The sequence below is a fragment of the Bidens hawaiensis genome, unplaced genomic scaffold, assembly GCF_021521415.1.
Source record: "Bidens hawaiensis isolate Kalapana, Puna unplaced genomic scaffold, B.hawaiensis_p1.1 tig00027063_1, whole genome shotgun sequence".
Classification (NCBI taxonomy): Eukaryota; Viridiplantae; Streptophyta; class Magnoliopsida; order Asterales; family Asteraceae; genus Bidens; species Bidens hawaiensis.
In genome coordinates, this window is record NW_027505086.1 from 132742 (window position 1) to 152834 (window position 20093).

Sequence of the window (20093 nt, forward strand, 5' to 3'; positions counted from 1 at the left end):
TGATGTTATTAGGATAGACTAAATCTTGAATATTGGTATGGTTTGCTTGTCTTGACAATGTTATGTTTGATTAAGATTTGATTATGTTACAACTGTTTATGTCAAAATGAGTCTTATGTCAAAATTAAGTGATAAAAATGAAGTTTTCTAATGAATTTTGCATAAATACTTTATTTTGGTTAAAACATGAGCAAGTTGATTGATGGTGCAGAGATATGATAAGATTATTCAGTTCAAGCTTAAAAAGAAGCTTAAAAGAAGGACTTTTAAAGAAAAGTCTCAAGTATTTTTTCTTGCTGAAAATAATGCCATATGCCCAGTTGGAAGGACATGCACTTGTGTATGTTTGGTCCTTAAATCTCTTCAGATTCAAAGGATAGCCATTAACCTAAAAACTGAATGCATTTGGGGCAATTATGACTTGTTTCTTATTCCTTCACTTAAAACTATGTCAATAGCTCTGACTTTGAAAGGACATATATTCACATGTATGTTTGGTCTTGTTGACCACTTGTGGTCAAAAAGGATAGCCATTTACCTGACATTTAAGAGATATTGGGGTGATTGAATATTGAACTGTATTTATATGGGAAATGATAGTACATTGACTACTTAACCAATCATATGGATTTAATAGGCTAAAAAGACCTTAGTATAGTCATTAACATGTACGGTTGCTTTCCCATGATGATGTAAAATCTAAGGTGATATAAACATAATGAATATGCTAATCTTTATGTGGAGATACATAGTTGTCTTTACATGTCTCAAGATAAATCTCTCCAAATGATAGGCAGAAAAGTGATTACCCAGTCATACACAAGCCTGTTGTTATTTGGTCAACCAAAAATGAAACATCTTTAAATATGACAAAGAACATGTGTTAGAAAATTTGAGAAAATATCAAAAAAAATGGGGAAGAATGAATAAATCAACCAAAACTTGATAAGTGTTTTAAATATTTTATCAAACAAGAGGGTTACAACTAAGAACTACAAAGATGTTGACAAAATCAGTCTCATCTTGAATGAAAGGCCTGTTATTTAACAGTAAGTCCAACGTTCAACCTATATATATGTTTATAAACAAAAATACAAAAAGATTCAATAAGTTCTGTCATACAAAAAATAATTTTTGACCAAATACAGGAGGTTGGAGTCAAATTGGGGTGATCTGGGGAAAGCCAAATAAGCTTTGAGAAGAGATATGAGGCATCATAGCACAGTGTTGACCATTAATGCATTATGCTTAAATTGAACCTTAATCATATCACCAAAGAAATGAAATTCATGCTAAGTTTATACCTGCTGTTAACCTATCTAAGCTGTCATAATAATGCTGAGAATGAAGTATTGAGAAAGCTACTTAGTCAATATAATCCCATTCTTGAGATCTTTTCAGAAAATAGAAGAAACTGTTTTGAAGAGAAATACAACTGAAATTTGATCTCTAAATGCACCATTTTTCTCTTAAACTATGATCTGTAATGAAAAATATATTTTGACAAAGTGGTTTAAGTCAAAAGTGTTGCATTTTGCCTTCAATAGGTTGAATATGTAAGTTTGGGTAAGTTTTAATATTTTATAACCTTTCTGGGCATAAAACAGTTGAATATGTTTGAATATGTATATTCGGGTAAGGTTTGATGCTTCATAACCTTTCCGGGCAAGCTTAGTTATTTTTGACTAAGTTTATGACTTTCGGGCATGCTTTGAAGTGTTTACACTTTCCGGGTAGAGTACACTGTTATACTCATCTCCTGAGCAAGCTTGAAGTCTTAAGATGATTATGTGTTACAGCTAGCTTTTAACAAGAAATTCTTGTTTCGGGCAAGCTTTGCATTTTATATGTTGATTGTTATTCCAAGAAAACTTTGTGAACTTTATTAGTACACTGAGTAAGCTTTGTGATTTTTGTGAATATGTTGTTAGGAAAGGTTTGTTAACCTTTCCGGGCACACTTAGATATTATTGTTTAAGTTTGTCGTTTTCGGGTATGGTCTGACATGTTAAAGTTTCTAGAGTAAACTAAGCTCTGTTTAGTTTAGTTCTCAGGCATACCTGATGATTGATTTTGTGTATCCTAGTATGATTAATACTAACATAGGTTATTCGGGCAAGCTTTTTGAAATTTTAGACTATAGCACACTTAAATGTTTTTGTGTTTTTAATTTCATTCCCAGCATGTTCTGTGATAATTGTGTGTATGATTTCTGTGAAATTACAAGTGTTTTCAGGCAAACTTTGTTTTCCGGGCACACTTTATATTCCGGGTACACTTTTGTTCCCTCAATATACTTGGTAATTTCAAAATATGACTTTCCGAGTACATTGTCTGCTAGAAATCCTTTTCCGTGCACACTTTTTACTATAGGAAGGTTATTTGGGTATACTTTGCATAAGAATGTTGTTCGGGCACACTATACATCAGAAAGGTTGCCCGGGCACACTTTGCTTCCAAGTATACTTGACTGAATGTGTTTTTTAGTATATTTGTTCAAATATGATAGGGTTTATGTTAGATTAAGTCAATTAATTTGAATTCAAGAAATTTATACGGGAATCTTAATTGATTCCTAACAAGAATGTTTATGTGATATTTTATACTTGGTTATTTGCCTTGTGATTAATTTCTCAAGAAATCCTGTATTTCGGGTAAGCTTTCTTCATAGAGTCTTGACTTTAAATTACTTAGCTTGACCAAGCAAGTTTGATGTTGTTCGGGTAAGCTTTGTGTAAGTGGAAGAATATCGATTAGACTTGGGATATATTAAACTTTCCGAGTAAGGTCGTATTAACATAAATGGTAATAAATGATTTTAATATATCAAGTGGATAATGTTACTGTTTGACAGCTAATAATTCACAAAATGACAAAAAAAAACATTTAAAACCCACTTTCAAAAGGTATATAAGAGGGAGTTAGGCAAAATTTTCAATATTACTTTTCCCTCTCTCTCCTTCCTCTGCAACTGCTTACTCGCAAAGAAACCTAAACCGACTTATCGCATTCATCTTTAATCCAAACCCTAACTTGAATTAGCCCTCTAATTCCGACTCGGTAAGCAATAATAATATGTTTTCCGATCACGATTAGACTATAATGGGCTATGATTATGTATTCGATTACTAATATTCTGTTTATGTGTTTAGGTTATAAATTTTTCGAAGAACAGGTTCTTAATGAAATTTCTCTCTTTTTCTTCAAAATTACTTAAAGTACTGAACTTTATGACTAATTTCACTTTGAATATGTTTGATTGTGATGTTCAGATATGGCAGAAGATCAACCCAAGTATGCATTCGAACCAAAACACAACATGTGTGCACTGTTACAAGTCACACCTGACAACGAGCTGATGGCAAGGATGATTACATGGATGGCTCAATCAAATGTCATCTTTGCTTTCCCTGAATGTCCTGTCATCTATAGAAATCATTCACTGGATTTCTGGAGATCTGCAGAACTTGTTGAAGATATCAATGGAAAGAGAATCGAAGCAACTGTTGCAAGTCAAGAAATACACATAACTGAAAGAATGATAATAAGGTGCTTGCAGTTGAATGATGATGATCATAACTCAATAAACTTTAACACACCTCACTTGATAAGGATATTTGAGCAGATGATGGGTTATCAAGGAACTATACATGATGGACAGTTTCAAAAGGGGATGTTCCCTATGTTGTATAGGTTTCTTATCCATCATGTGATACATGGATTCGCACCAAGGAAAGGATCATGGACCTTGATGAGTCATGATTTGGCAAATGCCACTGTTGGAATCATTTATGATCTACCCTTCAACTTTTCAAAGATGATATTTGAAGGATTAGTAGGAAACATGAAGAAGGCCGAGAAGAACAGATTCTTACAATATCCAAGGTTTCTACAGATAATCTTCAATAGTGAATTACAAGGTCTACCCACTGTTGGCATTACACACCTACTGCAGAATCCTGACACATACAGAAGAATCAGAAATCTGGGTGTTGCAAACATGTATAACTCAAATGTTCCATTTGAAATTTTGCCATGGTTGTTGGATCATAACTTGGAGGTGATACCAGTGCCTGAGTTAAGCTCAGAGAAGGAAGGAGGAGAAGATGATTCTGAAGGTGATAGTGATGACTCAGATGGAAATGATGATGTTGATGAAGGAGGGGCTGGAGGAGCCATGATTATTGGTGAACATGATCAGGGGGAGCAACCTGAGCAACTGGAACAGCATATTCCAACACCACCACATTCACCACCACACATTAACCAACCCATTATACCATCACCACCACAAACTCCACCACATCAAACCACTCAATCCACACCTCAAACACTAACCATAAGCCAACCTGAAACATCAACACATGTATCCCCAACACCACAAACACCACCAACATCTAGCCCAATTCGCTCAGATCCATTCATTCCAAGCCGACCTCATACACAATCACCACCATTATCCATATTTCAAACCCACACCACAAACCCAGAGCAACCTGAATATGAACAATTTTCTACATCACCACCTACAACACCACTCACTTACACAGACTTATTCCAGAGAAATCTAGATTTAATGTTAGAAAATGCATAATTGAAGAAAAGGAATGAGGAGGTGACCAATGAAAATGTGATGTTGATAGACAAGTTAGTACAAGCTAAAATGAGAATCAAATCCCTGGAGCAGGAGGTTGAGAAGACCTCAGCTGCCCCAAAACAGGGGTAGAATGAAAGTATGCCAACTGTCTCTAATGTAAATGTTGAAAATGAAACTGTAACAGTTGTAGAGACTGCAGACAGTTTGAAATTGATTATGAATGCTTATGATGATGGAGAGGAGAGTAGTGAGGAGAGGAGAGCTGAGGATGATGAGTATGAAGGTGATAGATCAGATGTTGGAGAACAGGGCTATGATTATAATGATGAAATAGCAAATGTGGAAAGGGATGAAGAGAATGTTGAGACAGAGGATGGGGTTGAAAAGACAAATGTTGAAGAAAATGTAGCTGCTACTGATATAGTACTGATGTCTTAACTGACATTCAAACTAGAGTTGAGACTGAAGTAATGAATGAAGGGAATACTGCTACTGAGGAGCCTATCACTCAAACTGAACAACCAGAAAGCTCCAAGAGGGTAGAGTATGACCCTGAGTTAGAAGCACTTGAAAAAAAAATAGATGACTATGTACAGTCTGAAGATGAAGAGGATGTGAGGAGGAGAACTAAGAAAGGTAAAACAAAAGTCAGTAAAGAAGAGCCTGTTAAGGCATATTCAGAAAAAGATGTATTATTCAAAGATGATGCTATTGCTGTTGATGCTGCCTTAAGAGAACAAGAGAACATTTTAAGAGAGACAAGGGATAGGGAGATACTGGCCCAATCCCTGACTCCAGAAGAAATGGCAGAGCATGAAGCCTTGATCAAACAAGCCAATATTGCAAAAGAAATCATTGATGATGTGGTTGATCAAGAAGCAATTGATACACTGATTATGATGAACAGAACTGAGGAAGCTGACAATTCCTTAGCTATGGTGGTCAGCATGTTTCAATCTCAGAATCAACAAGAAAGAAAGTCCTCAGAAACTGCTGAACCTGCCAATTTGAATACTGATGTAATGATTGAAGAAGAAATTGGCGAGTCCATTGCTTCTATGGCTGCCAAGAAATGGGCTGAGCAAGTGAAAGAAGATTTAAAGAAGAACCCAACTGACAGCTGGTCTGAAAGGGTGAATATAACTCAACCTCAACCTCATGAAACACTTCAACAGAAAAGAGAAAGACTTTCAAAACTACATGAAGAATTTGCTTAGAAAGCCAATAGGTTTGCAAAGACCTACATGAGAAGAAAGAGGGCATCTGAGCAGACTGAGCATGAAAGATCTGCTAAGAGAGGCAAGTGGGATGACAAGAATAAATACTTTGTTGAAACTCCAGATGATGATGCTAGTCCTATCAGGGCAGTCCCACTGCAAACCTTGCAACCAGGTGAAAAAGTTCAAGGTGTTCCTGATGTACCTGCAAGAACTGAACAAAATCCAGATCATCCACCTTCAGATGAGCCAAAGATAGATGCAGTTAATGTATCAACTGAAGAGGGTGATGAAACTGATGATTCTGATAAGAAAAATGATGATCAAGGGAAGGGTGGTGAAGCTGTCAATGTTGAATCTCCACAAGTTGAAATGACTGATGAGCAGAGAGCCAACATTGAGTTAAGTATGAGAGAAGCTAAAAGAAGTCATCCATTGGTTGTAAAGTTAAGGAGGTATGGCATAAGCTTTGAAACTTTGGCTGATCTTGATGATGATCAGTTGCAAAAGAGACTTGATAAGGAGAGAGATGGTCTCAAGAAAAAGATGGAAGAAAAGAACAGGGATAGTCAAAAGTTCAGAGAATATCTTAGAAGGCATAATTATTCAGAGAAAGATCTGTCTCAATTCAACTTTGACCAACTCCAAGATCTGTATAATAGTGAAAGAGAAAAAGTGATTGAAAAATGTGTAAAGGAAAATGAGAAACTTGAGAATATGGAAACCTTGAAGAGAAAGTATGGAGGCATGTGTGGTTACTTACTGGAGAAAGGTTTGAAGCCTGAAATTGTTGAGAACCTATCTAGAGAATCAGTGTTGGACCAGTACAACAAACTGAAAAGAAAAGAAAAACTGAAGAGGGTCCAACTGAGAGCTCTACTAAACAATCTGAACCAACTGATGAACCTCAAGCAAAGAAAAGAAGAACTCAAACTATGAGGGAGAAATTAAAGGAACAAGTTAGATTAGTTGAAACTCCTACCCCACAAGAAGTGAAGCCTGAACCTAATGATGAACCCATTGTTCCTTGGGAGAATGAAGAGATGATCAATATTCTGAGGAACATAATGATCAATCAAAGGGGAATGAGTGAAGCAGATTTTAATGTCTTGGAAAAGGGGGATTTAAAAAACCTTTTCTATATTCAAAAGGCGGAGTGGGAGAAAGCTCTAAGGGAAGGAGAAAACCCTAGAAGCTTTGTGGATGGAAAATTTGAACCTGTTGGATTGTCAAACAGACCTAGTATGGCAAAAATGTTGCTTGATCTTAAAGAACTAGCAGGACAAAACATTGTTGATCTTGCCAACCCTCCACCAGAAATGGTAGAGGCAATCTACATTAAAGTTTTCAACTTAAGGCCTAGAAAACCAATAAAGTCTATTCTTTTTAGGCCTCCAATATCAAGAAGATATCCACAAGGGGGGAAAAGGTGAATCAAGTAGGTATGTACCACAAAGAAAAACAAGACCACAGTCAAATGTGGATCTTCCAAGAGAAATCTACTTTGCAACTGTGACTGAGTAGGCAACTGAGAGAAATTGTTGTCAGAAGTGATTTTCGTGAATATACTGAAGAGCAACTGGAAAGAATGGCCAATCTTAATTTGTATGAATACATAAATAGAAACAAGATGGCTGGAAGGCAGATGAATGATCTGTCAAAATTTTGAAAGACGAAGCTGACAAAGGATTCAAGTTCCTAAAAGAAAAGAGAAGTTGGAGAATGATTCAACTTCACATGTTAAAAAGGACAGAAAAATTGAAAAGAATGGACATTGCTGAAAGAAACTATATGATGAATGTCAGAGACAGGAATCCATTGTCAAACATGAACACATGCATAAGTCTTAAAAGAAGAATGACTCGCCCCGACTACATAGTACAAAGAAATGGCATTATAACTGAAGTGGAATACAAAGAAAAAGATGACCATTACTTGCTAAGAAACTCTGATAGAAAAATACTATGGATTATCAAGAATGATGAAGACTTGACTTATTTGCATGATGAGGATCTGATGGATATAAGGGATTTGGTTATACCAGAAAGTCATACTCACTACCGACTCCTTAATATCTTCAAAATAAAAGCTGCATCAGAAATAGTTAATCGAAGACAAGCCACCCATAATGCAAGAAAGAGACAAGATTCATAGAATAGGCTTTGTGATGTAATGTCTTTGGACAGCTTTTGATTATGTAATCTGTTTATGTCATTTGAATATGTAATTTGACTTTTAATTTGATGTGTATTTTGACTAAGTGAAAGTAACCTTAGAAATGTTTTGGGTCAGCTGAGGTGTTCCAATCTAGGGGAGATTGTTGAGTCAAATATTTGACCAAAATGAAGTATATGGAATATTGGAATCTTCTCAACCTCCTCAGAATTCGCTAAGTATGGATCCGGGCACACCTTAGTCCTCCGAGCAAGCTTTTACTTAGCCGGGTACGATATTTTGGCCATCGGGCAAGTTTATTTTCAACAAGTCTTATTTAGTGGATATCCGAGCAGGGTTTGCAAATTAGTGTATTACCGAGTAAGGTTCACTAGTTTATGTAAATCCGGGCAAGTTTCACTTTATCAGGCAAGTCTGTTCTTCATAGCCAAGTAAAGTTCACTTCCGAGTAAGCTTTTGGCTAACCAAGTCCATGAAGCCAAGTGATTGGAAGACCGGGCAAGGTATTCATTAATAATAGTGGTCCGAACAAGTTTGATGATTGAAATGAATATCTTTAAGTAATATCGGGCAAGGTTCAACTCAAGAAAGGAACAGTACTCCCGAGTACACTTTGCTAATAAGTTATTTTATAGCAAGGAGTTGAAATGGACCATTGAAGAACAAGGTTGCTTGTAAGGGTTTGTCTGGCAAAGTCAAGAAGACTGAAGTCTACCCAGTGAGTATTTTACTTGGTAAAATACTCTTCAAGTAAAGTCTACCCGGAAACTGATCCCGGGCACACTTCTATGTTACCAAGTTGTGAAGGATGGCAGAGTACATAGCTTACTCGGAAAATGAAGATTGATGCAAAGCCTACCCGGAAGACTTGTTTTACACTTAGAATATTTTGTGACTATGTAATTTGAATATGTATTTACGTTTGGGATTTCTAGAAGGAATGACAGCTGTCATAGGGTGGCAGGCCTATAAATAGAATGTTTTAGGGCACGCCGCCTAAAGCAGACAGACACATTAATTAAGAAAGAATATTGTGTGTGTGACGGCTCTCTTAGTACGGAAAAAACCTTCCTACAAGAAACCCTAAATCGATTATCCATTTTGTATGATTGATATTATATAAATAGAAATCTTTTGAGTGAATCTTGTTCGTGTTGGTTACATTTGAATGTTGATTAAGCAACCGTATGTTTGTTATTGATTCCGCCTTTAACAAACGGTAATCTTTCTAAATATAGCAACCCGTCATTAACTCCCTTGTTGACACATCAATTTGTGTGAGTTATGACATGATTAAGTAAGATCCAGCTGAAATCGGGGGGACCTAACATGATTGGTTTCCGGTTAAGCCATCGAAGGCTTTAGCAGCAATTGTCCTATTGTCGGCCATTGGGACGTCTGGTTGACTTCTAGGACTTCTGGTGGTGTTGGTGACGAATTTGGTGTAGATGCGGGTTCTGACAGTTGTTTTTCTGCTGATGAGCTAGCCTCGGTCTTTAACGGAGAAAATTCCAGATTCTCCAGCGGTGGTCCTTGCGAACGAAGATGTGGCATAAACCTGAAAAACGCAAAAGACCAAGTGAGTAGACTCGAATACTTAAAAATAAACAAAATTAAACTAAAACTAAATTAGACTCCTACGACTCAAACAAAAATACAACAAATAGCACGTATAGCAATTAAGTCCAATTAAATCTAATAACGCAATCGCTAAGAATCCCCGGCAACGGCGCCAAAAACTTGATGTGCTAAAAACAGTCAATTAAATATCAACTAAATTAAACAAGTAATAAAAACTAGACCCAAGACTCAACTACACAAAACACCGGCAAGTGAACCGATCGATTGTATTAAGCTAAGTAAGTCCGGAATATCGAACCCACGTGACTCTAAAAATTACGTTAATTAGCTAATTAGACTCAACTTACGACACGACTATTTATTATTAATGTTTTAAGGGGGTTTTTAAACTAATATTATAATAATATTAAACTAAGAAAATAAATAAGCAAGTAAACGAGAAACAAGCAATCAAACACAATATCGCAACCAATAAAAGAATGAATCTACCTAGGTAAGAATCCCATGCAACAACAATCATCAAGCAGTGGACAAATAAAATGATATGGAAACTGATTTCTAAACATATTCATCTAACAAACCCTAAAGGACCCTTGACCAAATCAAACGAAATCCCAAAGAACAGTTATTAGATTATTAGGCAGTCAGTTATATTGATTTCCTCACAGTTATCAAATAGGGTTAATTAATAATATCATAGGCAAGCAATCTCACGAAACACTAAACCCTAGATAACTTGATAAGCTAAGCACGACATCATGAACAAGGATCAACACAATAAGCAAGAATATTGTCACTAATCTATCCTAGCATGCGATTGACCAAGACATATCCTCACCTTACAGCTATTGGAATTTAGCAAAACATTCAAAATCCAAACCAACTATCAACAAGCTTCTATGATCTAATAGGCCTATTCAACTATAATAATCAAAACACCAAGTAATGATTAAACATGAACCCTAATATCTAAAGAACACAATCGATAGAAAACAAGATCCATGTGAAGCAATAGTTAATAATCAACCAAGATAATAAACACTCATATGCATCATGAAAGTAAAATCAAGTCTTTTACTATTAATAAAACGAAACCATAATATAAACAATAGTCCAAAGCAAGAATCAAGCGTCAAACATGTTCATCAAACCTAGGTAGACATGAAGTCTAGCCTAGAATCATTATTAAACAAATCCAAACAAAGAAAACAAAAGAGATTCATGATAAATAACAACGAAGAAAGTAAAGCGATAAAACCCTTAAGACTCCTTCCTTGATTGATTGAATGAACACTCCTCGATCTCTAATGTAATCAACCTCCAAAGAACCTTCAAACTCTTGCTTTTCCTTTCCAAAAACGGTTGCCAAGGGTTGTTATTTCGTCTAGGTTTGCAATCCATCTTATATATAAACGAGCTGGGCCTTTAATTTGCAAAAAATAGCTAACCAGACTACCTAGGCGCCGCGCGACGGGCTTTGGCCTCCCCGGTCGCGCGGCGCACACAGGGAGGGAATTTCGCTTTTTTGCTTTTTTATTATTAAATCTTGTAAAATCTTTTCCTTGAACTCCAAGTAACGATTAGAAACTTCTAGACCTTCTTTTCCTTGACTCTCAAGCCACCATCTACATGAAAACAAATCAAAACTCTAAGTGAACTAATCATGTAATCATTTACGAGCAAAACGAACATAAACTTTGCATGGAATGATAGAAAGAATTAGAGCTTAACATGCAAGACACCAAACGGTTTAAAACACGATAAACATCAAATAAACTTGACTCAAAACCAAAATTAGTAAAAGATGAACAAACACAAACTAAACCAAACTTGAAACATTAAATAAACACAACTTTACAAGGGATTCAAGATGTATAAATAGATGTATATCAACCATCCACCCAGGTTAACCAAGTGTTACTAATTGTTTATCAAAGTGCAGGAAAATAAAACAGGGGCATCAAAGACTTCATCCCTACAAACAGAGGATCCCTCCACCTTTGCTATCCCTGGAAATTGTCTTAAGGATCATGGATCCTTCATCCTAGTTACTATTGTCTATTACAAACCATAATCAAATATCCATAAACACAAACAAGCAAAGAAAAAGACGGGCTCGGGCCTCCTCTATATTATCCTTCATCGCCCGCTTAAGCAGCTTCCTCATCACCTGCTGCTGCTTCTTTTCCTTCATCTGCATCACCCGCATCCTTCGCTCCACTCGCGCCAGTTCCACTTCTATCAGCCATCTCAGCATCCTCTTCGTCATCTCCTCCGCCAAGTTCCACCAAAACCTGGTTCCATTTTTCCACATCCCAAGCTGCCCTATCAAAAGAAGGATCACTAGCTTCTGCAACCATCTTGATCCTGGCTTGCAAAACTGACCTTGTAGCCCACATTTTTGCCTCCTCGGTAGCTTTCTTCACCTCTTGTTGATGTTGGTTTTCTGTGATGGATAGCAGATCCTCCAAGCATTTTTTTTCTCCCTGGTGAGCTTGGCCAGAGCTTTGTCCTTCGCCACTGCTGCGCTTCCCATTCCAGTAAGGTTGTCCCCCAATTGGCCGACAATATTTTCATGATGATCTCTGGAAGCTTTCACGGCCTGTACCAAAACATTATGCAAGTTGGAAGGATTCTTGATTCATAAATAAGGAATATTATGATAAATGATACTTACAGCAATATTAATGTCAAAATGATTCTCTAGCTCTGAAGATCTTTTCCTCTTTGAAGCTACCGATTTGGCTCGAGTAGTGGCAGTTCTCAGCTCGGAGACGGCAGTTGCTTTCAAGGCTTCCTTCTTAACAACCTGTGGGGTTATGAGGCTATCAATGTCCTCCAAGGAGAACTTGCTGACGGACTTGTTAGACTTCTGAGCACCTACAAAGCACGAGAAACAGATAAGTCTTCTATCTAATTTACTTTATTATACAAGTTTAAGTCTCACTTGACATGTTGCTGTTGGAATCCGAAGAGATTTCACAAAAAGCCTTAATGAATTTGGCCTGGAAAGTTCGAACTTCGGAATCTAGGGCAAGAAACTTTTTGCTTTTTCTCTTGTTCCAGATAAGTTAGCCAAGGAAGCGAAGTTATCCACTACAAAGAAGAATAAACAAGGAAAAACAATTAAAAGAAGGATCAATTGTCCTAAGCCGTTTCTTTTTCAAGGATTTAGGATTCTACCCTTTTTAACCCACTTTAATGGTAAATCGATCCCACCAGGAATGGACTTTCGTTTAATGAAAAAGAACTGATTCCTCCAAAAGGAACCATTCTGGGTTACTTTGGAAATCGGAGTAGGCTGTCAGGGTTTAAATTTCAAGACAAATTGGTTTGAGTTGTGAGTGGTTAAGCTGTAAAGGTATGATAACTCCTAGACACTGGACTCAATGCTCTCCTCCTCTATTATCTTCTCAATGGTACGCAAAACCCTCCAAATCATCGGCATGGCTTGGATATAAGACATTCCGATAGAGTCGAAGAAACTCTGGGTAAAAGAGGGGAATGGATACGTGTAGCCGATAAGAAAAGGACAGGCGGGAAAGCAGACCCAAATCTTTGAGTAGGTGTCGCATCGCATTAAAGAATCGAAAGGTCGGAAAACGGTTTCCGGTGGAAACAGTGGCCGGAGATCATCTATTTCGGGATCCGTAAATTTACAGATATCCATGGATGGGTTAGTGATAAGGTTCTGTGATTGCATTTCCGATAACTCGAAATGATCAGAGTGGTCGGAAGGAGAAGAAGAAGTGGTAGACATTTTTAGAATATTATTCTAAGAAAACGAAAAGTGAAGAAAAAAGGATACCTGTTTGGCTGCCGGATTGTGTGGTTATAAAAGGGTTGAGATGATCACATATATAGGAGGCTAGAGAAATAATAAGCGTTAATGATAATTATTGTGTCTGGCACAAGTCTAATCGGTTTATCTTTTGCAGGGGATTCAAAATTCAAAATGACATCTGTATTGCATAAACACCCGCCATTTTGGGGGTAATTGTTAGGGCATAGAATTTATGCTAAGGATCCTTTATCCTTGAGTGACTTATGGATCGATTATCCTCGAGATATGTTCCAGGTTGCAAAGTATTAATGATCCTCGGTATTATTTGTTTACTAACGATTGTATTTAAGTGGTGTTATGAGCAATAGGTATAACGGCTGGACGACTCGGTCACCTTATTTAATCGCTACTGGACTTCTTCCGCACGTGGTCAAAGAGATGGGAACGGCTAGTGGGAAGAGTGGCGTAATAATAGGACATTTTGTTATTTGTTATTTTTGTTTATAACTGAGTTTATGATCAGCTAGGTCACATACTCATCACTTAGCACACATTAGCTGTACTGATAGTTCTCTCTAGCAGTTCACACACACTTAGCAATCTTGTATTACTGATCATACTCTCCGCCCATTGTAATCGGATTTTTCATTAATAAAGTGGTGATAGACGATTTGTCATCACCCGAGGTTTTTATGCCGGCGATCCTCTAAAGATCAAGGGTTTTTCCTCGTATAAATCTCTGTGTTCATTGACAGATTACATATACAATCACAAACACCAAGTCCCATAATAACGAATTTGGTTATATTATCCTTAGTTGATTTTTAACCAAACACTACTTATTTTCAACGCAATTATATATGTTTGTTCCCCAAATAGTATTCCTCAATAGTAGTTTGCAATAGTGAAGTTAGTATTATAAATATCAACGTATGTAAGAATAATTTAGATATCAACAAAATTTTACGGATTCACCTATTCCATCTTCTCTTATCTTCAAAGATTAATCAAATAATCTTATTATAGATAGTTGTGTTTATAACATTATGGTATTTTTTTTTAGGTTCAAAAAATTTAGGAAACCTGAAAAGTTGAAAAAGTCTATAGTGTTTTGGGAAGACAGATTGTTACCTTGTTGGTGCAATGTATAGTTGACCAATATTATGTATTTCAAAAGAGTGTTCACTGGATAAAACAATGTTGTTGACTATTTTTCCTATATAAAACACTTAAAAACACTTTAGGTATATAAAACATAGCAAGAAGAATTATCTTTATTAGTAAAAAAGTTGAATTAGTAAAAAAATTAAATGTGTGTTTTGTGAAAGTATATTGTACGTTGACCCACATATAACTTTGGGTACATAGCTTGAAAGTAATTTATGTTTTTAACTTCAAACATCTTTTGTGTTTCGTCTACCATAATGCCACAACATGCATATCAAACAAAGTTCATCACCTACTCAAATGAAGTAAAATAATAATAAAAACTTATTTGAAAATTAAAAATTTACATAAACTCTAAATTACCAATATGTATATTATCAACCTATAAACATACATGCGAGAAATAAAATGGAAAACACACGAAAGAGACAACGCATATGTAACCAAAATAACCAAGCAAGCATCCAGATAGTTAGTTATTTGCGTAACATACAAAAACCAATAAGTAAAAGCAACTCGCAACATTAGTTGTGAATCTTTTTCAACTTGTATATGCTGACATAAACAAAGGATAAGATATGCATAACTAAAAAGTAATTTGCAAACACAAAACTAACAGCTAAATGTAATTTGCATAATTGGTTTCTCATTTTTTCAACTAAATCATTAAAAAGCTAAACCTAAATAACTTAGCCACCACACAGTAACACACATATACTTGATACAAACATTCCTCAAATACTCAAAAAGTAAAAAGTTGAAAAGTTAAAAATGAGACTTTTATAGATTTTCATCCTTTATATGTAAGGTCAAATCGCATATCTTTATCCTTTTATAATATCAAATCTTAATGACTGTAAAAAGTTTTTGATAGTTTGAAATTTGTGTTTAGAAATTATTTTAAGCAAGACTGAAAAAAAGAAGAAGTGTGACGTATCTTGGGTAGAGAGTTTGATACCTCTTTAATACTAAGTCTTGAAATTCAAAAGACTTAACTTTGAATCTAAAAATGGTAACACTTTTTGGTAACTTTCGTGTAACAAACTTTACAGGAGAGATAACACCAAAGAAAATCTTGTGGTATTAAGCATATCGTACCAACAATTACCATTGATTTAACCTACATACATAAACATATGGGTTATAACTACTTGGAAAATACATATATTAAATAATTTAAAACAGTTATGTAGTTTACATTACTCAGATTGACCTCGTCCTCAGCTATGTTGTTGAGTTCAATTTGACAACATATTCATCATATATTGATAAATATGAGTGTTCTTTCTTAGATGTCATGGATTTTGGGCCTAGTGTCTCTGTAGGTTTATGTATGGCTTTGGTGCTTTAGTGATGGCATGAGTCTTAGTTGACAACAAACTTCTTTTGAGCATTGATCCAAAATGTAAATTATTAGATGCACTGATGACAAAACTTTTTTGATGCCTTTAGTTAACTAAAGAGAACCTATGAACAAAACGACCATGTTTATAATAAACGATAATCAAAACCGATTGAACCAAAACCGACCATGTTTATAATAACCGATAAACCAGAACCAATTGGTTAAGAAAATAAAAAAAATGAAATTTTCGGTTTTGTTGAAGGCTTACTAAACCATGCACAGCCCCTACTGTCAACCAATATTCTGATTTACAAAAAAAACATCTTGTGTTGTTGGATTAATTTGCCCAATATCTAATCAAACCGCTCAATTACATTAATCAATCCTAATGACATGAACCAAGATGTGAATTTACTTACAGTTTCATCCACTTGACATAAAAAGCAAGATGTGTCTTCAATCCATAATTCAATCCTTATTGCAGCCACATACTTTGATATTCCAAAATATTGAATACAAATTTGCAAAATAATCAAAATCAGAAATAAAATATTGTCATTGTAAACTACATATTTTGAGAAGAATTGTGACTTACTATTTAATCCATTTAAAATGAAAAGCAAAATCTGAATCTATATGTCCATCATCATTGCAGATCCAACACTATGTGTGATTCCCAAAAGCTCGACAAAATAATAAGAATTAAAAATGAAATTCGGTAAATTAAGCAAAATATAAATCAAACTAATCTAATTTAAATGATAATTTTGTTTTACCCAAATGTTAGATACCATCACAAAATCATACTTGAAAGTGTAACTATTATTACATACCTTTATGATCTTTACCCAAATGTTGTTACATACCATCACAAAATCATATTTTATAATCTTTATGATCTGAAATAGAAACATAAATTGGTCAAATTTCAAGTTTGGGGTAAAATTAGGGTTTCAGATTGAAACAAAGATTTGAGTTACCTTAAGTAGTGGCGTGTGACGGTGGATGAGGAGAAATCGAATCGTGTAAAGAATTATGCTGATGGATGATAAGGAAGAAAATGTTTAGAACCTAAATGCATGGAATAGCCGGTGTCAACAAATTACGAAAACAGAAATAACGCGCTACCACCAAACAACTAGTTGTTTGGGGTTGTGTCATTCATCCGTCCACGAATGTAGGCAATGTCGGATGCCATCTGGTCCAACTTAGTGTTGAGCAAATCAAAGGAACGGCGGCTTTCGGCAGCCATGCTCTCGATGAGTCCATAAAGATCTTGCATGGATGGGTCACAGGAAGAATTGGCTCTATTAGCATGGTTGTTGCTGCGGCTGGGACTGGGGAGCAGGAGGTGGCCCCATGCTTCTGCAAAGAATGTGATCAGATTATTGATATAAGTGCAATCAATGGTACTTCATATATTAGTCAAAAGCTTAAACTTCATTACTTGCCAAATGGCTATAAATACACAAGAAACAAACGGTACAAAACTAAATATGAGAAAAAGCAGGAAACAAACAAAACAAACTTTGAACTAGAAATATGCAAAGACTAAGCAGCACACGTGCTTGGACTTATTCAAATTATCCCATGCAACTATTAAATATAATATCCAACAAACCCTATCTCAAACTAGACATGGTTAATGTCTTGTTTGCCCTTGAGAGAACACACACCCAATTGTTCCCTAATCTTGATAAAAACTTCCCTGTGCAGCGGCTTTGTTAGCACATCTGCTAACTGATCTTTGGTTCCACAAAACTCCAGCTTTATAATTCCGTCATTTACCAAATCTCTAAGAAAATGATACCGAACACCGATATGCTTACACTTCCCATGGAACACCGGATTCTTAGATAACTTGATAGCCGATGTATTGTCACACCGAATCGCGATCGCTTCATTCTCCTTAATTCCAAACTCATTTAAAATATCTCGAACCCAAATGACTTGACAAGCACATGTCGCGGCGGAAACGTACTCAGCTTCGGTAGATGACAGTGCCACTATGCTTTGCTTCTTTGAGGACCAAGTTACTGTCGCTCCATCCCATAATATTACATAATCCGAGGTGTTTTTTCTATCATTAAAATCAACTGCATAGTCACTATCAGCATAGACTCTCATTTCACCATTTCCACCGCTTTTGTACCACACTCCGAAATCCAATGTACCTTGAGTATGCCTCATAACTCTTTTTGCTGCTTCATAGTGTTCCACCATGGGTTTTGACATAAACCTACTGATGAGGCTCACCACATATTGCAAGTCAGGTCTTGTATTTGTAATATACATAAGACTTCCAACCATTTGCTTGAACAATGTGACATCAACTTCCTCACCGTCGTCATTCTTTAGCTTAGTTCCCGGAACGATAGAATTCTTCACGGCATTACACTCTAGCATCTCAAAACGACCTAAACATCTTCATAGCGAAGGATCTTTGTGAAAGATGAATGCCGGTAACAGTTTGAAACACTTCAATACCCAAAAAAATATCTCATCTTTCCCAAGTCAGTCATCTCAAATTCTTTCTTCATGGCACACCAGAAATCTTTCATCATAATATCATCATTACCCGTGAATATAAGATCATCAACATATATGTTCACATACAAGACTTTACCATTTGTCCTCCACTTCATGAACAAATTGCTTTCGACTTTACTCTTCTCAAACCCTTGATTAACAAAATATGAATCGATCCGGTTAAACCAAGCTCTAGGAGCTTGCTTCAAACCGTACAAGGCCTTGGCAAGCTTGTAGACCTTATTTTCACTACCCTTCACAACATAACCGAGAGGTTGTTGAACATACACATTTTCTTCCAACTTTCCATGCAAAAATGCCGATTTAACATCCATTTGAAACAACTTCCAACCCCTTTGAGCGGCAATAGCTATCATCAACCTTATAGTATCCATTCTTGCAACCTGAGCAAACACCTCCATGTAATCAACGTCGTACTCTTGACCGTAACCTCTTGCTACCAACCGTGCTTTATACTTATCAACTTCACCATTCTCATTTAATTTTGTTTTATACACCCACTTTACTCCTATACATTTGGCATCCTTTGGTAAATCAACAAGCTGCCATGTTTCATTTCTTTCAATTGCCTCAATCTCAACATCCATAGCCTCCTTCCACTTATCCATTTTGATAGCTTCTTCAAAACAAATCGGATCTTGATTCACCACTTCCATCGCATTAACCTCTTCTTCTTCATTTTCAGAATCAATATCACTTCCAACTACATAATCATCCAAGTATCTTGGAGCTATTCTTTCTCTTGTTTCTCTTTGAACTAGCGCCGCACTAGAACCATCAATCTCTTCCTCCTCTTCAACCCATCCAGGCTCATCATCATCGCTTCCATCAGAACCTTGAAGTGGATCAAAATTGTAATTTCCCCAACTAATTTCAATTTGATCTTGAACCTCTTCTGCTGCCCGGTTCCAATCCCATTCCTTGTCTTCCTCAAACACAACGTCATTACTCACTATCACTTTCATATCATTTGGATTAATCAACCTATAACCCTTCGATTCTTCACTCATACCAGTTAGAATACATAACATGCTTCTATCATCCAGCTTTGCTCTCCTTTTTTTGGAATATGGGCATGTCCCAAACAGCCCCAAACATGTAAATGTTCAACCGTAGGCTTTTTCCCATACCAAGTTTCATCAGGAGTAGTATGAGATAGGGCCTTACTTGGACATTTATTTAACACATAGTAACTCCAAACTGCAGCTTCTACCCAAAACACTTTTGGCATATGTTTTGAGGCAAGAAGCGTTATTATCATTCCGATGACCGATCGATTCTTCCTCTCGCCCACCCCATTTTGTTGTGGCGTGTACCTAGTTGTTAATTGTCTCTTTATTCCATTTTCTTTGCAATATTTGGTAAACTCAAGAGAGAGATATCCCCCCCCCCCCCCCCCCTTCTGTCGATTCTAAGAGCCTTCACACACAAAACAGTTTCTTTCTCAACCTTAGTTTTAAACTCTTTGAAACTTTCTAAGGCTTGAGATTTTTCATTTAACAAATAAACCCATCCTTTTCTACTAAAATCATCTATAAAACTCAACATGTACCTTTTTTTTGTGAAGTTTAATTTTCAAAAAAAAACATGTACCTTTTTCCTGTGTTGGAATGGGGTGTGATAGGCCCACATATGTCAGAATGTACCAACTCCAAGACCTCACTTGCACGCCATCTT